This window comes from Microtus pennsylvanicus, chromosome 4 (genome assembly GCF_037038515.1).
Source record: "Microtus pennsylvanicus isolate mMicPen1 chromosome 4, mMicPen1.hap1, whole genome shotgun sequence".
Taxonomy (NCBI): domain Eukaryota; kingdom Metazoa; phylum Chordata; class Mammalia; order Rodentia; family Cricetidae; genus Microtus; species Microtus pennsylvanicus.
The window spans coordinates 72,988,964-73,004,340 of record NC_134582.1 but is presented as its reverse complement, the minus strand read 5'-3'; positions in this window follow the sequence as shown (position 1 = coordinate 73,004,340).

Genomic DNA, 15,377 nt, shown 5'->3' with positions numbered 1-15,377 from the left:
TGGCTGGTTCTGGGCTTGTAAACAGTAAAAGCTTAGCACACATCAGAAGAACTCTGTTGAACTGAAGCTTGGACCAGTGCCACTTTAAGACACATCTTGAGCGACCACTTATTGACCACATTGGTGTCATCATAATTGGGCTAAGTCCTGAACACCCTATGTGACCTGTTATCTTTCAATTTTATACTTTTAGGAATTTATGAGCCAGAGTCTGCATGGGGAAGAGCAGGCATACAGAATTTAAGATGATTTCAGGATAATGGCACAAAGAAACCTTTGACAAAGCTGTAGATAGGCGTAGACATGATGGATATTACAGTGACCGACAGCTGTGCACAATGTCATTGCTACTACTAGGCCTAAAGTTCACCAGAATCTATACACAAAGAAACCAAGGTCAAAGGGTCTATTGCCTGCAGCGGAAAAGCAGGAAGAGAGAAGTGGCTAGCTCCTGTAATCCTGAGGGTACCAGAAAAATGTGATCAGCCCTCACTTCCCCATTTTTCTGAGGTTGTACAAAGGACAAACCCAAATGGCATCCTGAGACCAAGAGAACCCTTCATGCTATCCTAAAAGTCATCTTCCCAGGCCTAGAGCATATGGAGAAGAGTGGGATAGGTTTGGAAGCAAAATTGAAGACAATGAGCACCAGTCCCAAGAGCATATTCTTGAAAGCCAAAGTATCCTCTGCAAGGTCCAGACTGTTCCCTAGAGTCCTCCTAGAGATCAGGCTGTTTGTCCACATACTACTTTCTAGAAACAGAAATATGAAAAGTGAAGCTTCCCTTCCCATTCACATACGAATCTGCGTTCCTAGGCTATCTTACTGGAGGAAAAACATCAGCAGAAGTGGTCCAGGGTATATAGGAAATACAGAGAAGCCCTATCAGGCAGGTCACCAGCCAACCATCACCCATCACCTAAGAGAACAATGGGGAGGCTGCCCTCACCCACTAGGTCCACCACCTGCAGCGAACATAGAGCTAAGATGGAGTCGGTCACTCTGATGATTCATGCTATAGATAAAATCATGTATTGTGAAAGGGATCCCATGAAAACAAGCAGGACCACCTGGTGGCTGTTTCATCCTGGATTAAATCATCAGATCAGGGCTCCTGATGATGACCCTGCAGCCTCAGCTCCAGGCCCTTTTCCAATGACACACCATGTCCTGACACTTCCTCACTGGCACCATCTCTGAAAATGTCCCCGGGCTGGCGGGATTTGAGTGTCTGCCCACAGAGCACCGCTGAATGGAAGTTTCTCAATGGAAACTTCCTTGTAAGGCTAAGGAGCTGTTGTCTGCTGTCGGCGTGGTTTCTAACATCCTCCTCTTTGTACCCTCAGCTGTATTTTGCTTTGTTTTGTTTTTAGGATAGTAGACTTCTGCCATTTGAAGGAAAGTTTCAAAAAGCCTTAACTCATGGACTCTGACTCAAGAAGACAATTTAGTAGATGCTATCTTTCCCTCAGTTTTACTAATAGTTAAGTCCAACTCCCCACAGGCCAGTCTTTCTTTATTATAGTGCCTTGGACTGCTTGAAATATTTATTCCTTTGTGTGGTTTGCATAAACATGTCTTCAATAAGGTTCCCTCCCCCACACACATATGGCCCCTACTTCCACCCACTGTAGCAAAATATTTGATGTATTTTCAGCTGTAGGTCCTGAAGAAACATATTCTTGCACAACATGAGAATTTGCTCGCTGCTATCATGATGTATAACTTGATCTAGTTGAGGTTAGAACAAATAACACACATAACAAATTATTAGGATGAAGTGTGTGTTGCTTGGTTCTCTAAAGAAGCAGAGCTGTATTACAAGAAAGGATTCATTAGGTTGGTTTTCACCATCAGAGGTGGGTTCATCCCACAATGGCTGTTTTTAGGTTGGAAAACAAGAAAAACCAGTGGCTGATGGGCCCAAGAAGCTACAAGCCCCAGATCAAGAGAGATCAATAATGCAGCCAGAGGCCTAGGAGCCTCTGGAGAGTCTCAGATGCAAATCTAAATTCAAAGCTGATGAATGGTGCCCACAAATGATAATGAGACACATCTGTTCGTTTTACTCTGTTCCATTCACAACAGCTATGACATGGAATCAGCCTAGACACCCATCACTGCAGGAATGGATAACAAAAACGTGGTGCCTACTCAGAAGAAAATTTTATTTAACTATAAAGAAGCATGGAATCTGCAGGTAAATGGGTGGAGATGCCAAGCCATTTACCTGCAGTCCCTGGGTCCCTGGGTCCCTGGGTCCCTGGGTCCCTGGGTCCCTGGGTCCCTGGGTCCCTGGGTCCCTGGGTCCCTGGGTCCCTGGGTCCCTGGGTCCCTGGGTCCCTGGGTCCCTGGGTCCCTGGGTCCCTGGGTCCCTGGGTCCCTGGGTCCGTGGTCCTTATTGAACTCAGCAAGCAATGCTCTTAACCACTGAGCTATCTCTCCTGCCTTTCCCTTCTGTTGTCAGTATAGGGCACAGGACCTCATTGCAGATTGTTGTGAGGCATTATGTCGTTGCCAGGAATCGAACTTGTTACCTTTGGAAGGGCAGCCAATGCTCTTAACCACTGAGCTATCTCTCCAGCTCTTCTTTCTCTAGCCAAAAGAGGTTGCCTTGGCCTTGAGGATCAGAGGATAAGGTTTTCACCTGTTGGCCCAATTGACTGTTGGGTGCTAAGCCTCCAGGGTGCTGTTGTTTAAAGGGCTTCTTACCAGTGACTAGAGGTCCATGTCTCTGTCTCTCTGTCTGTGTGTTTGTGTATTTTAACCTCTAGCCCCTTGCTCGTAGCTCACAAACTGTATGGTAGCACATAGAGTGCAGACAGGCAATGTGTGCTGCTCACCTGGTCTTGATTTAATTTGGGTATTTGGATTTTATCTAAAAACAAGTCCATCTCTTTTACATTTTCCAACTTTGTCACACATAAGCTTTTTAACAAGACCCAATGATTCTCTGAATTTCCTCAGTGTCTGTTGTTATGGCTCCGTTTTCATTTCTGATCTTGTTATTTTGTGTGTTCTCTCTCTTCCTTTTAACTAGTTTGGATAGGGGTTTGTCAATTTTGTTGATTTTACTCAAAGAACTAGCCCTGTTTCCTTCATTGATTCTTTGGATTGTTTTCCTTGTTTCTATTTTGTTGATTTCAACCCTCAACTTGATTTTTCCAGTCTTCTTCTCCTCCTTGGTGAGTCAGCTTCTTCTTCTTCTTCTTCTTCTTCTTCTTCTTCTTCTTCTTCTTCTTCTTCTTCTTCCTCTTCCTCTTCCTCTTCCTCTTCCTCTTCCTCTTCTTCTTCTTCTTCTTCTTCTTCTTTAGAGCTTTTACCTGTGCTGTTAAGTTTCTAATGTGAGTTTTCTCCGTCTTTTTTTAATTTGTGAATTTAGCGCTATGAACTTTTTTATTAGCACTGCTTTCATAGTGTCCTATAAGATTGGGTATTTTGTATCTTTATTTTCATTGAATTTAAGGAAGACTTTAATTTCTTTCTTTATTTCTTCCCTGACCCAGGGGTGGTTCAGTAGTTACCTGTTCAGTTTCCATGAGTTTGTAGGTTTTCTGGGGGTTGAATTGTTGTTATATTCTAACTTTATTCCATGGTGATTCGATAAGACACAGGTAGTTACTAAACTTTTTTTTTTATATCTGTGGAAGTTTGCTTTGTTACCAAGTATGTGATCAATTTTCCTGGGTCCCTGGGTCCCTGATGCTACATGTTCTCATATGTGGATCATAGTGTCAAGTCTTTAGACTTGTGTGTTTAAGTTGGAGTGCCTATGGAATCCAGGAAATGAGAAAGTTGTCATTGGTGGGAAGGAGAAGAAGGAGCTTCAAGGAGAAGGACTATGGAACACAGAAAATATAAAGGGGAAGGAGGGAGGTTTAGGTGGGGGGGGGAGCGTGGGGCAGAGGAGAAGGCGAGGGATGGATAACTAACAATAGCTACCATGAAGGATGATTAAAGAAACCTAATGCAAACTGCCGTTTTATGTTTCCTAGACAGATAGATAGATGATAGATAGATAGATAGATAGATAGATAGATAGATAGATAGATAGATAGATAGATAAAAATGTTCCATTGGTATTTCCCTACACAAGAGATAATGCTACATCTAGAAGCTGCAGGTTGCCAAAATAAAAAGTGTGGTGACTTTTCTCAAGTTATTTGTCAGGAGTGTCCTCCCCACTCTAATCTAGAATATTGACTAACTTGATCTTAAGTATGCAACAACAGCTAAATCGGTTATTTTCCTGGGTTGCCCACCAAAACCTGATGATAAGGACAAGAAATGGTGGTACACGCCTTTGATTCCAGCACTCAGGAGGCAGAGGCAGGTGGATCTTTGTGAGACTGAGGCCAGCCTGGACTACAGAGTGAGTTCCAGGACAGGCTCCAAAGCTACACATAGAAACCAAACATATCTTATTTCTAAAGACACCACTTACTTTAGTCACAGAATATATAGAAATCAAGCTGGTACTAAGCAGAAAGCTTTCTCCTTGCTGGCTAGCTTTCACAGAACATAAAAGTGTTGAAAAGGCTGCTGGGGAGAAGCATCAATAACCACCTTGCCCGGTTATGAACCCCTTGAGTTATAAGACTGCTGTGACAAGATATGTCTGTGAGTGCAATAGTGACCTGGATATCATGGGGGTAATCAACCAGTTTCTAATTGCATATGGGGCTTGCTCTACAGAAAGAAACACTTTCCTGGTACTATAAATCTAGCCTAGAGCCTACAGTTGGAGAGCTCATAGCCCCCCAGGGGTGAGCCTAGTACTCTTACTGTAGCACTGAGACACAGGGTCAAACTGCCCCCTAAATTCATATCACTGCACTGGTAGATTGATAGAGTTCATTTTTTAAAAACTTACTGTGTGCAGTAGGCAGCAGTTAAGGCATAAAATCCCAGCTGGCCAAAATAAAGAGATAAGAGTCTATGGAACGCTCAACCACAAATGGGAAATCTCTGTCATACTTTAAACTCCTATAGCTTAGACATCATCAAAGAAGAGGTGGGGAGAAGATTGTAAGGGCCAGGGGTTAGGACTGAGCAGAACAGTGTCTTTTGTACTTGGTAGGAACGATGACCTCATGAACTCACAGCAGCTGTGGTTGCCTCTACGAGATCAAACCAGACAATAGCTGAGAAACCACTAGCTGAGAAACCACTGACAGTTGATAGGTTTTTTTTTTTAAGGCGGGAAGTTAGTTTTCTTTGAGGTTATGATCCCTGGTAGGTTGAATGGGCTCCAGTGGGTGTCCCCATAACTATGAGAATATAGATAGCCCAAACTGAACTTGGGAAATTATATTTAAAAAAGAGAACACAAAGTTGGGAGGGAGTACTGGAAGGGGTGAATTGTGGAGGACTTAGAGGGAAGACTAGGTAGGTGAATGTGATCAAAATACATGGTATGTGTTCATTGGATTCTCAAAAAAATCAATAAAATTATTTTTATTAATTAATTAAAAGAACACTTAGGAGTCCAGCACATGGTGCACTGGCTCCTCCCTTCTACAGATTTTTGTTCCCTCCAAGGGGCTCCCCAGGCCTGGATAATACCTTGCCCATTTAGTGTCTTCTCCATTCAGTCTGCTGAGCTGTGTGACAGTCACCTCAGGGAAACACCCCACAGACACATCCAGGAGTGTCCTGGGCCAGTTTTCTGTATGTTTCTTAACACAGTCGATTATAGACAAGAACTTCCATCACAATGAAAGCATAAGTCATCTGGAACTACCAGAAGCTGGAGGAGGCAAGAGACATTTCTTCCTGGAACTATCAGATGATGAAAATCCTGGCCCATCTCTTGATTTCATGCTTGGTCTCCAAAACCCTGAATTAGGTCCTGACGCAGTGGAGAGGCGCGGGGTCCAGACGCGGCGGAGAGACACCGCATTCAGGAAGAGGCTTTGGGGGACCAGCGCAGTGGGCAGCAGGGACCAGCGCGGAGGCAGACGCAAGCAGTGGGGACAGGCATGCAATAAGGAGAGCAGATCGCCCTACTACAATTAAATCAAAGAGGTAGGCCTCTGGTTAGCCAGGTCACTGGCAAACGGGGAGCCTGGTCCTGTCCTGAAGACCCTTCGGAGGGGTGAGAGGGTTCTTGGCCTGTGGCAGAAACCAGGAAACAGAGCGAGGGCATTTCGTAAGCACAGCCCTTGGCCAGCAGGGAAACCTGATCCGGTTTTTAAAAGACCCATTAGATAGGATCAATAGGAGGAGATGGGCAGGCGCCAAGGCAAGAATTCACCCAATAATCTGAAAAACAGCATGAAAACAACAGAACCCAATGATCTTACAACAGAAGTATTTGAACAACCTAACACAGAAGAAGTGGAAAAAATTGACTTTATGAAGGCAATAGAGTCCCTTAAACAACATGTAAAAAATGCCCTTATAGAAATGAATGAGAAGTATAATAAAAAGTTTGAAGAAATGAGTAAATACGTACATGATACCCTGGGAAACCAAGAAAAAACGATCAAACAGGTAATGGAAACAGTTCAAGAATTGAAAACTGAAATGAAGGCAAGGAAGAAAATACAAACTGAGGACCAGCTGGATATGGAAAATCTAAGTCAACGAGCAGAGTCTACAGAAACAAGCATAATCAATAGAATACAAGAGATAGAAGAAAGAATCTCAGATGCTGAGGACACCATAGAGAAAATAAACGAACAGATCAAAGAAAACAGCAAAGCCAACAAATTCTCAACACAAAACATTCAGGAAATATGGGACACAATAAAAAGACCAAACCTAAGAATAATAGGAATAGAAGAAGGAGAAGAGTCACAGCTCAAAGGCCCAGAAAATATTTTCAACAAAATTATGGAAGAAAACTTTCCCAACATAAAGAAAGATATTCATTTAAATATTCAAGAAGCATACAGAACACCAAACAGACTGGATCAAAGAAAAACATCTCCTCACCATATAATAATCAAAACACAAAATATACAGGTTAAAGAAAGAATATTAAGAGCTGCAAAGGAAAAAGGCCAAGTAACTAATAAAGGTAAACCGATCAGACTTACACCTGACTTCTCTACGGAAACTATGAAAGCCAGAAGGTCCTGGATAGATGTACTGCAGAAGCTAAGAGACCATGGATGCAAACCCAAACTACTATTCCCAGCCAAGCTATCGTTCATTATCAATGGAGAAAACAAGACATTCCAGGATAAGAACAAATTTAAACAATACGTAGCCACAAATCCAGCCCTACAGAAAGTAATAGAAGGAAAATTGCAACCCAAGGAATCCAACACTGCCAACACTGCCTATAATAACTCAGGCATCTAGCAACCCTTCACCAGCACATCTCAAAGAAGGGAGACACACAATCTCTACTACCAAAAGCAAAAAGAATAACCGGAGTAAACAACCACTGGTCATTAATATCACTTAATATTAATGGTCTCAATTCACCTATAAAAAGGCACAGACTAAAAGATTGGATACGAAAACAGGATCCAACATTCTGCTGTTTGCAAAAAACACATCTCAAACACAAAGACAGGCACCTACTCAGAGTAAAGGGTTGGGAAAAGGTGTTTCAAGCAAATGGTCCTAAGAAAAAAGCAGGTGTGGCCATACTAATTTCTAACAAAACTGACTTCAAACTAAAATCAATCAGAAGAGACCGAGATGGTCACTTTATACTCATAACAGGAACAATTCATCAGGATGACGTCTCAATCCTGAATATCTACGCCCCCAATATAAAAGCACCTGCTTATGTAAAAGATATATTACTAGAACTCAAGGCAGACATCAAACCACACACACTAGTAGTAGGAGACTTCAACACACCTCTCTCAGCAATGGACAGGTCAATAAGACAGAAACCTAATAGAGAATTAAGAGAATTATTGGAGGTAATGAAGCAAATAGACTTAACAGACATCTATAGAACATTCCACCCAAATAGGAAAGAATATACCTTCTTCTCTGCAGCTCATGGAACCTTCTCAAAAATTGACCACATACTTGGAAACAAAGGAAACCTCCACAGATACAAAAAAATATCAGTGTCCACCTGTGTCCTATCTGATCACCACGGATTAAAGTTAGACGGCAACAACAATGCTACCCACAGAAAGCCAACAAACTCATGGAAACTGAACAGTCAACTACTGAACCACACCTGGGTCAAGGAAGAAATTAAGAAAGAAATTAAAGTCTTCCTTGAATTTAATGAAAATAAAGAGACAACATACTCAAACCTATGGGACACAATGAAAGCAGTGTTAAGAGGAAAGTTCATAGCACTAAGTGCCCACTTAAAGAAAATGGAGAATGCATACATTGGGGACTTAACAACACACCTGAAAGCTCTAGAAAAAAAAGAAGCAGACGCGCCCAGGAGAAGTAGAAGACTGGAAATAATAAAACTGAGAGCTGAAATCAACAAAATAGAGACACAGAAAACAGTCCAAAGAATCAATGAAACAAAAAGCTGGTTCGTGGAGAAAATTAACAAGATTGACAAACCCCTATCCAAACTAATTAAATGACAGAGAGAGAACATGCAAATAAATAAGATCAGAAATGAAAAGGGGGACATAACCACAGACACAGAGGAAATTCAGAGAATCATTAGATATTATTACAAAAGCCTGTATAACACAAAACTGGAAAATGTAAAAGAAATGGACACTTTTTTAGATAAATACCATATACCAAAGTTAAACCAGGACCAGGTGAACAATCTAAACAGACCTGTTGGTCGCGAAGAATTAGAAGCTGTTATCAAAAACCTCCCTACCAAAAAAAGCCCAGGACTAGTTGGTTTCAATGCGGAATTCTCCCAGAACTTCCAAGAAGAGCTAATACCTATACTCCTTAATGTATTCCACAATATAGAAACAGAAGGGTCACTACCAAATTCCTTTTATGAAGCTACAGTTACTCTGATACCAAAACCACACAAACACTCAACCAGGAAAGAGAATTACAGGCCAATCTCACTCATGAACATCGACGCAAAAATCCTCAACAAAATACTGGCAAACCTAATCCAAGAACACATTAGAAAAATTATCCCAGAGATGCAGGGCTGGTTCAACATACGCAAATCTATCAATGTAATCCACCATATAAATAAACTGAAAGAAAAAAACCATATGATCATTTCATTAGATGCTGAAAAAGCATTCGACAAAATTCAACACCCCTTTATGATAAAGGTCTTGGAGAGAATAGGGATACAAGGATCCTACCTAAATATAATAAAAGCTATTTACAGCAAGCCAACAGCTAACATTAAATTGAACGGAGAAAAACTCAAAGCCATCCCACTAAAATCAGGAACACGACAAGGATGTCCACTCTCTCCATACCTCTTCAATATAGTGCTTGAAGTTCTAGCAATAGCAATAAGACAACATAAGGAGATCAAGGGGATTCATATTGGAAAGGAAGAAGTTAAGCTTTCGTTATTTGCAGATGATATGATAGTATACATAAGTGACCCCAAAAATTCTACCAAAGAACTCCTACAGCTGATAAACACCTTTAGTAATGTGGCAGGATACAAGATCAACTCCAAAAAATCAGTTGCCTTCCTATACACTAAGGATAAAGAAGCAGAGAGGGAAATCAGAGAAGCATCACCTTTCACGATAGCCACAAATAGCATAAAATATCTTGGGGTAACTCTGACCAAGGAAGTGAAAGATCTATTTGACAAGAACTATAAGTCTTTGAAGAAAGAAATTGAAGAAGACACCAGAAAATGGAAGGACCTCCCTTGCTCTTGGATTGGGAGGATCAACATAGTAAAAATGGCAATTCTACCAAAAGCAATCTATAGATTCAATGCAATCCCCATCAAAATTCTTCACAGATCTGGAGAAGACAATAATCACCTTTATATGGAAAAACAAAAAACCCAGGATAGCCAAAACAATCTTATACAATAAAGGATTGTCTGGAGGCATTACCATCCCTGACTTCAAACTCTATTACAGAGCTACAGTATTGAAAACAGCTTGGTATTGGCATAGAAACAGAGAAGTCGACCAATGGAATCTAATAGAAGACCCTGACTTTAACCCACAAACCTATGAACACCTGATTTTCGATAAAGGAGCTAAAAGTATACAATGGAAAAAAGAGAGCATCTTCAACAAATTGTGCTGGCAAAACTGGATGTCAATCTGTAGAAGAATGAAAATAGATCCATATCTATCACCATGCACAAAACTCAAGTCCAAATGGATTAAAGACCTCAATATCAGTCCGAACACACTGAACCTGAAAGAAGAGAAAGTGGGAAGTACTCTACAGCACATGGGCACAGGAGAACACTTCCTACGTATAACCCCAGCAGCACAGACACTAAGGGCATCATTGAATAAATGGGACCTCCTGAGACTGAGAAGCTTCTGTAAAGCAAAGGACACTGTCACTAAGACAAAAAGGCAACCCACTTACTGGGAGAAGATTTTCACCAACCCGCAACTGACAAAGGTCTGATCTCCAAAATATATAAAGAAATCAAGAAACTAGACCGTAAAAGGCTAATCAACCCAATTATAAAATGGGGCACTGAGCTGAACAGAGAATTCTCAACAGAAGAACTTCAAATGGCCAAAAGACACTTAAGATCATGCTCAACTTCCTTAGCGATCAGGGAAATGCAAATCAAGACAACTTTAAGATACCATCTTACACCTGTCAGAATGGCTAAAATAAAAAACACCAATGATAGCCTTTGCTGGAGAGGTTGTGGAGAAAGGGGTACACTCACACATTGCTGGTGGGAATGCAAACTTGTGCAACCACTCTGGAAAGCAGTGTTTCGGTTTCTCAGGAAATTCGGAATCAACCTACACCTGGATCCAGCAATACCACTCTTGGGAATATACCCAAGAGAGGCCCTATCATACAACAAAAGTATATGCTCAACTATGTTCATGGCAGCATTGTTTGTAATAGCCAGAACCTGGAAACAACCTAGATGCCCTTCAATGGAAGAATGGATGAAGAAAGTATGGAATATATACATATTAGAGTATTACTCAGCAGTAAAAAACAAGGACTTCTTGAATTTTGCATACAAATGGATGGAAATAGAAAACACTATCCTGAGTGAGGTAAGCCAGACCCAAAAAGAGGAACATGGGATGTACTCACTCATATTTGGTTTCTAGACATAAATAAAGGACATTGAGCTTATAATGCATGTTCCTAGAGAAGCTAAGTAAGAAGGTGAACCCAAAGACAAACACATAGGCATCCTCCTGAGTATTAACCTTCATCAGGCGATGAAAGGAGACAGAGACAGAGGAGCACGGGACAGAAATCTCAAGGTCCAAATCAGGAGCAGAAGGAGACGGAGCACAAGCAAGGAACTCAGGACCGCGAGGGGTGCACCCACACACTGAGACAATGGGGATGTTCTATCGGGAATTCACCAAGGCCAGCTGGCCTGGGTCTGAAAAAGCATGGGATAAATTTGGACTAGCTGAACATAGCGGACAATGAGGAAGAATGGGAACTCAAGAACAATCGCAGTGGGTTTTTGATCCTACTGCACGTACTGGCTTTGGGGGAACCTAGGCAGTTTGGATGCTCACCTTAAGAGACCTGGATAGAGGTGGGCGGTCCTTGGGCTTCTCACAGGTCAGGGAACCCTGATTGCTCTTCGAGCAGATGAGGGAGGGTGACTTGATCGGGGGAGGGGGAGGGAAATGGGAGGCGGTGGCGGGGAGGAGGCAGAAATCCTTAATAAATAAATAAATAAATAAAAAACCCTGAATTAATAGATTAGTGTTACTTTTAGGTAGGCTTCTGTAGGGGTTTTTTTTTTGTCACTTTAGTTACAGGACATGAATATAGAGACTATTTATATCTCCTAGTTGAATTCTTCTGCATCACAAACAGGGAAGGAAGAGCATCAGCAAGTGATCCACTGTTTATGAAATTTTTACACACAGTGATCATTTCCATCCTCACAGTGACTCTGCTTTGGCTGAGAAGGTTCACGTAGTGCTATTCTGTTTGTGTTTTAACAAATAAATCTTGCCTTGAAGATCAAAGTGCAGAGCTAAGCCACTAGAGGCCAGGCAGCTGTGGCACACACCTTTAATCCCAGGACTTGGGGACGGATGGCCACCCCAAGGCCACCCTGGGCTATACAAGATTAATCCAGTATAAAAAGAAAAACAGAGCTCACATAAAGGTGATATCAGTACTTGGAATGACAAGCCTTTAATCCCAGCACTAGGGAGGTGGAGACAGGAGTGATATGTCTGGGTAGACAGAGAATTATGAGGTAGAAGGAGACAGGAGCTCAATACAGACTGAGGAGCAGTGCAGCCTGAGGCAGTCTGAGAACAGGATTGTTCCTTTGGTTTGAGCATTGATAGAGGTAAGAACTCTCTCATGGCTGACTGTTCTGTTTCTCTGATCTTTCAGTTTTCATCCCCTAATATCTGACTCAAGGTTTTAATTATTAAGACCAATGAGAATTTGTGTTCCAGGGTCAGAGAGAAGTGTGTGTGCCGTACTGTCCTTGTCACAGTTCCCAACACCGCACCGGTGTGGAAACAGCTGAGGACAACAGCCCAGCCGCCATCGCTGGAGCCAACACTCAGTGGAGTCTGGCAGAGAGCCCGATGTGGAAAATCAGGGCTGTGGATTAGATACTACTTTATGAAGAACACACCAGAACATTATAAATGAGGCATGAGAGAACCCAAGGGCACCCCCAAAGGTTATAATCCTATAATCTCTGGGGCATTACAGGGCTATGATACCACAGAGTGTTTTTATCTCTTGTGAAAGATCAAACCACAAGCTTTAGGGAAGTTAGCCACGGTAACTTCCCATTCATATCACCCCATCTGGATATTATCTTGTCCTGTGGAACTGCCATCCTAAAATGTTACCACGGTATTCTAAGTACAGGGCTGGCGAAGGTCAGAAAATAAAGACCAGTCTCACTACTAGGGACCTCAAGGAGGCCATCCTTCATTGGCGGCAGAGATGAAGTCCAGATTATACATCAGTGCTAGACTGGAACTGGCTCTCATCTTCCTGGGTAGTGAGAACACCGCCACACTGTCGTGAGAGGTTTGAAAATAATTGCAATTTCTATAAATTATACAACGACAAGCAAGCAAAATATAAAATAGGGTCCAGAAAATAGAAACGCCTGGGGTATGCACTGTGTTGAGAACTGCCACCTCATTAAATTCACTAACACCTGTTCACGCCCACAGTGCAGGTCTTTCCGACAATGAGGCTGGAGCACTGGATATATTCTTTACTCAGTAGGACACTGAGGGCAGTAACTGACAGGTTCAGGTCCCACGGTGAGAGAGCACTCTTCTTAGGAATTACATTGAGTACTGGAGAGATGGCTCAGCCTTTAAAGGATTGGCTCACAACCCAAACGTTCAGAAATCACACTGTCTTAGTGATGGAGAGATGTTCATTCTGTAAAGTGTTCACTATGCAAGCGAGAATTAAAGTCAGAACCCTCTAAAATTAATTAATCAATTAATTAATTTAAAAGAAAAAAAGGTGGGCAGGATGGCAGCGGTAGGGAAACAGAGACAAGACCCCACCCGGGATTCACTGGCCAGCCACCCTAATCTAACAGATGAGCACTAGGTCAGAAAAACTGTTACCCTTCACCCCCAAAAGCAGACAGAGTATGAAGAACAGCTATGGGGGCTGCCCTCTGGCCTCCACACGTGTATGCAAGCGTCAAACATCACATCGCAATCATACGGGAATCTATAAACATGAAAATGCAATTTCTGTATATTACTAAGTGAAAATACTAGCATGCTGGGTGATGGTTCTGTGGAATAAAGGTTTTTAAAAAACACTGAAATGGCTGGGCGTGGTGGCACACACCTTTAATCCCAGCACTTGAGAGGCAGAAGCAAGCAAATTTCTGTGAATTTGAAACCAATCTGGTCTACAAAGACAGTTCCAGAACAGCCAGAGCTATGTAGAAAGGCCATGTCTCAAAAATTAAAGACAAAAAAAAAAGACACTGAGATAATCTTGAATTCAAAGAGTCAACAGAAAAAAAAGTCAAGATATGTGTAGCATGCTAGCATTTGTCAACATTTGTTTCTAAAATGGTATGTACTAATAACCAGAGAACCCTATCACAAGCCACATGATGAAACCTGCTGTTACAACAGCCGATGAGCTGGCAAGAAGGAGCCAGACAGAAGTAACTGATGGAAGTCAGGAAACCGTGGTCCAACAGGCAGGGAAGGAAACACTGGAGGTCAGTGTGCTGGGAAGCACCGCACCGCAATGTCCTCCTGCGCTTGCTGATGACCTCCCAGTAGCTTTGCTGTGTCCGCCACGCATTGATAAACACTGGTAATGGGACTGCTGGAGAGAAATAGTTCTCTGAGGAATTCGTCTGGCTTTTAAGTGTGGCTCCATTACAGGATTACATGGCGCCACCAAGTCCAATACCCAAGAAGGGAGAATGGAAATGGGACCCAAGCTGCTCAGGCAAAACGACAAGGGAGATGGTTCTGATTCTGTAGCAGCAGATAACATTTTCTCCTCCCAAAGAACCACAAAGCGTCTTTAAAAGCAAATGGAATAAAGATGTGGGCGAGAAGTTCCTCTCCGGCAGCCGCAGATGGGGAGGAAGAAAATGGAAAGCAGGTGAATTAGCAAAGAGAAGGCAGTCCGGTGAAAAACATCAAAATGCAAGCACTAATTATATGCCAGTCTTCAGGAAACGAGAGATAACAAACCAGAAAAATAGTAATTTAGTGAAGGTTGAGCAACCGATTCTTCCCCCAAAGGCAACGAAAGAGAGGAGCAAGCGTCTTTAAATGCTGGCAATTATGCAGACGGAAGAAAGAAGAAAGACTGAATTTTACTCCCACATAACAAGGGACAGTATTAGAAAGAAAAAAGCAGTCTGAAGTGTTTACGGTTTCGAGATTGCCCACATCTCAACAAGCGTTCAGGCACGTTATCTGAGCTGTGAAAAATTGCCCTCAGAAATTACTGAAATTAATCAAGAAGTTAAACATTTATTAAAAACAAGGTTAGAAGATAGAAGAGAAAGGTCAGCTGAGATGAACCACGCCAAGCTGAGTCCGTGTGCTTCTGCCTGTGAAATGCACTGTGTTTGCTTAGGAGCAAAGGTTCAAGTGCAAGCGAGGCCTGTGGAACCCTCATTCCCCTTGGGAACTCCTGTCTGCTCTTGGGAAAACAGCGCTGTTGTCAGCAGTCCTTGCGAAGAGCGCTGACACAACCCCTAAATGTGGGGCCCTTGACCCCCCCATGACGTTGGTACCCAGCTCGCGTATTTGGGTAATGCTGAAAATTAAACACAGCCCCAAGTCATTCATCCCTCAGTTGTCAAGGT